Source organism: Rutilus rutilus (genome assembly GCF_951802725.1).
Source record: "Rutilus rutilus genome assembly, chromosome: 22".
In the NCBI taxonomy this organism is placed as follows: domain Eukaryota; kingdom Metazoa; phylum Chordata; class Actinopteri; order Cypriniformes; family Leuciscidae; genus Rutilus; species Rutilus rutilus.
Window position 1 is genome coordinate 24,778,604 of NC_140227.1, and position 5,765 is coordinate 24,784,368.

A 5,765-nucleotide genomic window follows, 5' to 3' on the forward strand; every position below is an offset into this window, starting at 1 on the left:
GTTACAGAGGCTTGCTATGTGCTAGTGCTATATTGTGTTATAATACGTAACGTCATTAGTGGTCAAACAACAGTCCACAGGCCAACTGTTGCCCACAGCGCTGCCTGTTTAGCAGCAACAGGTCATGCAGAGCCTGAGTCTATCTTCTCACACAGCCCACAGGATTACAGCTATTTGACCGTCCCGCTCTCTCTCTCGCTCACGGGTAGTGGTCTCCCCACCATCACAGTCAAATGCTCGCAGACACAGAGGCAGATGCTGTTATTTTGAGAGCGGGGCTTACATATGCCGTCCCGTACGGAAAATAATGTTGCATACCACCGGTAACATGAATATATATTCCGTTGCTCGGTGCGCAAACTAGCTGTGTCAGGCATTATTTATAAGTAGCCTAATGTCCTGCACAACTCCACATGGAAAACTGGCAGTTCAATGAAGTGATGCTTATTGTCTGACATAGTGTACAAGTAGTTACTAGCTTAAAGTATTGTGCCAATAATGATCCTTCTGGTAAATTTGGCATTCAGTTGAGACACAAAAGCTCTTAGTTTAATGAAAATCCTTGGAAAAGAAGACAAGATGGTTTGTTTAATTAGTATTCATTTATTTATATTTCTAATATCATATAGTATTGTCCTGTCAACCCATTACAAGTCTTGCCTTATTCAGTGTTGATTTATTGACATGTTTATGTAAGATGTTTTATTAGAAGGTGTGTGAGTGAAAGTTGTCTGAAGTTGTATTTTTCTATTTTATTGCAATGCTGATTGATAATGTAGGACTCTGGTCCTGGCTTGGCCTAAGTTTTGGTGTCTCTAAATGCTGTGCTCTGTAGGCATGACACATTAATTTCTTTATGTGATACTTTATTTTTTGCATCAAATTATTTGAAGTATTGATAAGCAGTATTGATATCGATACAGGTATTGCTGCACTCTCAATTATAACTGCTCAATAGTGTCGTATGGTTACTTTTATTATACAAGCCATCAATTTTGATGGCTTGTTAGTGTAACCGTTAAGCATAATGGCATTAATGCTATATATAGCGTACATTTAGCCAGATATTTTTTTTTTTTTTTTTAAAGTAGCTAACTAGCTAAAGCCTTAAGTAGCTGAAATTAAGTTGTCTCATGTCTCTGTCTGCAGCAACACACACACACACACACACACACACACACACACACACACACACACAGACAACGATAGCTACCTACATTAACTGCAACATCTTTCCAGGCAGCAGATGGACTAATTGTTTTTCCTGTTGATCAAATTATGTTTTTTTAGGCCAAGAACTCCACTAAAACTTTTTGGAACAGGATTGCTTAATAAAGGTAAGAATGGATGGGTAGATTTTATTTATGGTTTTGCTCTTTTTATGTGTCTGGTGTATTGTAGGTCATAACCATTTTCACAACAGCCATATTTTCTCCCTCCCATTTAGAAAGACCAATACTACACATCACCTCTGCTGCTGATTCTCCATTTTGGGGTTGTGCTCCCCATTATCTATTGCAGGTAATGCACTGACTATCTCATACAAGTACACTTATACATGAATTTCAAAATTGCTCCTCTTATAATGCTAAATGTTAATAATGAGAGTCCTCTTTCCCAGCCCTGCCTGTAGTAGCTCCAGTTCATCTTGTGTGGTCGGGGTTGTTTCTGCTTTGTCACTCAATAAGAAAAAAGCCATGTCAAATCCTTTCCATGGTTTATGTTTCTTGTCTCTGTGTTTGTCTGCAGATTTTCTTTTGAAAAATCCAGGGAATGATCTGCAAAAAAGTAAAAAAATGTGAGACCCTTGTTTGTAAAATAGATTTGTAATATTTTACAAAAAGGGGTCAGTAAAAAATTAAATTTGCATGGGATGGCTGTGTATGTGGAATAACATTTCACAAATCCCCTACAACCTGCATGTCATGACTCGGTCCATGTTATAGTTCTGTTTCCTGTGTCATCTTGTTGTATTGACTTCTCCTCTCGTTTCAGATTCCCCTTCCCTCCTCGTGTGGTTTCGTCCTCCTCCTTGATTGTCTGTCCCCACCCTCAATACTTTCACCTGTTCTGTGTGTGTGTATATATAGTCCCTGTGTTTCCCCTGTCCGTTGCCAGTTCGTCTTTTTGTCCCCGTGCGTTACTTCATAGCCTTTATTGCTCTGTAGTATTTTCTAGTTCCTTGGTATTGACCCCTGCCTGTGTTCTGGTTGACCTCGCCTTTGCCTGATCCCTGTCTGGTTTGTTTGCCCCCGCTGATGGATTACTTGTGTACCGAACCTGTTTTTCCAGTAAAGACTGTTACCCTGCCTAACGCTGTGTTTGAGTCGTGCATTTGAGTCAAGACTATTGTTGCTACACCCTCAGCTCTGATACCGCATGGCTGACTTGAAAAATAAATGCACTACTGCTGGCTGGCTACACTACCTGGACATCTCGTTTTGTACAGTTGAAGGAGTAGGCATGTCCTGACTCCTCTGCCTGGGTTCTTCTATGGTGCGATTAAGCACTGACAGAAAAGTCTGCGCAGCGGCAGTGGCTGCCTGCTCGTCATACTGGGATGAGAGATTAGATCCTAAGTTAACCACTGTTATCAACAATAACACCATCAATCACTTTAGATGAAGCAGGTAGAGTCTAAAAAGACTAATATATATATATATATATTTTTAAAAAGATTAAAAAGTGTGAATCCAGTTAACAGCAAGTGGAGTGTAACCTGAGTATGTGATAATCGCCTTGCCATGAAGACATGCACAAGAGGTGATGTGTAGTATTGGTCTTTCTAAATGGGAGGGAGAAAAGATGGCTGTTGTGAAAATGGTTATGACCTACAATACACCGGACACATAAAAAGAGCAAAACCATAAATAAAATCTACCCATCCATTCTTACCTTTATTAAGCAATCCTGTTCCAAAAAGTTTTAGTGGAGTTCTTGGCCTAAAAAAACATAATTTGATCAACAGGAAAAACAATTAGTCCATCTGCTGCCTGGAAAGATGTTGCAGTTAATGTAGGTAGCTATCGTTGTCTGTGTGTGTGTGTGTGTGTGTGTGTGTGTGTGTGTGTGTGTGTGTGTGTGTGTGTGTGTGTTGCTGCAGACAGAGACATGAGACAACTTAATTTCAGCTACTTAAGGCTTTAGCTAGTTAGCTACTTTAAAAAAAAAAAAAAAAAATATCTGGCTAAATGTACGCTATATATAGCATTAATGCCATTATGCTTAACGGTTACACTAACAAGCCATCAAAATTGATGGCTTGTATAATAAAAGTAACCATACGACACTATTGAGCAGTTATAATTGAGAGTGCAGCAATACCTGTATCGATATCAATACTGCTTATCAATACTTCAAATAATTTGATGCAAAAAATAAAGTATCACATAAAGAAATTAATGTGTCATGCCTACAGAGCACAGCATTTAGAGACACCAAAACTTAGGCCAAGCCAGGACCAGAGTCCTACATTATCAATCAGCATTGCAATAAAATAGAAAAATACAACTTCAGACAACTTTCACTCACACACCTTCTAATAAAACATCTTACATAAACATGTCAATAAATCAACACTGAATAAGGCAAGACTTGTAATGGGTTGACAGGACAATACTATATGATATTAGAAATATAAATAAATGAATACTAATTAAACAAACCATCTTGTCTTCTTTTCCAAGGATTTTCATTAAACTAAGAGCTTTTGTGTCTCAACTGAATGCCAAATTTACCAGAAGGATCATTATTGGCACAATACTTTAAGCTAGTAACTACTTGTACACTATGTCAGACAATAAGCATCACTTCATTGAACTGCCAGTTTTCCATGTGGAGTTGTGCAGGACATTAGGCTACTTATAAATAATGCCTGACACAGCTAGTTTGCGCACCGAGCAACGGAATATATATTCATGTTACCGGTGGTATGCAACATTATTTTCCGTACGGGACGGCATATGTAAGCCCCGCTCTCAAAATAACAGCATCTGCCTCTGTGTCTGCGAGCATTTGACTGTGATGGTGGGGAGACCACTACCCGTGAGCGAGAGAGAGAGCGGGACGGTCAAATAGCTGTAATCCTGTGGGCTGTGTGAGAAGATAGACTCAGGCTCTGCATGACCTGTTGCTGCTAAACAGGCAGCGCTGTGGGCAACAGTTGGCCTGTGGACTGTTGTTTGACCACTAATGACGTTACGTATTATAACACAATATAGCACTAGCACATAGCAAGCCTCTGTAACGTTACTTAAGTGAAATAAACAATTCAATTAGCCGTTAGCGCACCCTGCTAGCCTGCCTGACAATATGAGGCGTCAGATATCTAACACCATCACACAAATTAGTCAACGTGAGCTAAGTTAGCAAGCTGTATGTTTAATCGAAATATCAAACAGAGTAGGCTAATAACGTGACACCAATCATTTTAATACGGTTTTATCTACTTACCAACAACTCCACCACTGCTTCCTGGCTCGCTGGCGAGTGGCGACCATGACTTGCTTGTCAGAAAGACGTCGTTGGTGTAGACACTTGTCACTCAAGCATGTCTGACCAATGGGGAAGCACCCGCCCCCACTGCGGTACGTTTGTGTCAAAATGATTTAAAAAAAAAACGACTTCAAAACTTTTTTCACTTCATTCAAAAAAAAAGAAAGTTCAATAAAAAAAAAACACTTCAAATGATTTTTTTTTTTTTTGCATTTAAACAGTTTTTTCTTTGATTGAAATTATTTTTTTTTGATTGAAAATGTTTTTTTTTTGATTGAAGCAACTTTTTTGGGATTGAATAATTAAGACACAAATGTCCTACCCATAACATGGTCCAAACACAAAAAAGATTACTTCAATCAAAGAAAACATTTTCAATCAAAAAAAAAGTGTTCAAGTGCAATTTTTTGAATCTCAAATATTTTTTTGCATTCAAAAACATTTTTTCTATGATTGAAAAGGTTTATTTTTTGATTGAAGTGATTTTTTTATTGAAAATATGTTTTGTTTGTTTGAAGCAACTTCTTTTTTGATTGAATTATAAAGACACAAATGTCCTACCCATAATATGGCCCAAACGCAAAACAACAATACTTCAATCAAAAAAGTTGCTTCAAACAAAAAAACCTTCACTTCTATCAAAAAAAACATTTTCAAGCAAAAAAAAATAGTGTTCAAATGCATTTTTTTGAGTCTCAAATATATTTTTGCATTCAAACACTTTTTTTCTTTGATTGAAACGGGTTTTTTTGATTGAAAATATATTTTTTGATTGAAGCAACCTTTTTTTTGATTGAATAATAAAGACACAAATCTACCTCCATAAAAGTGGAGATTCAGACTTTCTGAGTTGAATAGAATGAAGCATTAGTACTGTATACTGCATACTTTTCACAGTACATGTGTTACAAAATCCTCCTACAGCAAGGGGATTGGGATTGAGACATGCCGTGGGCCAGATTTAAACCCACTCCAACATGAACATTGTAGCTCAGTAGTTCTGGAAGCATGTGTGCTAACCACTTGGCGGACATTAGTTCTCCTTGTCTCACTGGCATAGCACTGTTAAATGTGTACGAATGGTTTTGTCACACATATATTTACACACTTTCCCCAGATTTGCATGGGGATGTGTGTGTTCATGTGTGGTACCGGCATAGCTGAGTGGTAAACCTGAATGTGTTGCTCTGGCACTGGCAGGGCGCTCAGTGCATGTGTCCATCTGTTATTGAGAAGTATGTCAGAAGGCCGTGTATATGTTCAGACTGAAC

General features: G+C 38.1%; 1 long non-coding RNA gene across 1 annotated transcript; it reads right to left on the reverse strand.

The window, feature by feature from the left end:
* Positions 1-583: 583 nt before the first annotated feature.
* Positions 584-5,059, reverse strand: LOC311281574. The gene is made up of 4 exons (XR_014625818.1): positions 4,453-5,059; positions 2,896-2,942; positions 2,720-2,785; positions 584-1,778 (listed from the first exon to the last, which is right to left on the reverse strand). It is a non-coding gene; the product is annotated as an uncharacterized lncRNA (long non-coding RNA).
* Positions 5,060-5,765: the final 706 nt, after the last annotated feature.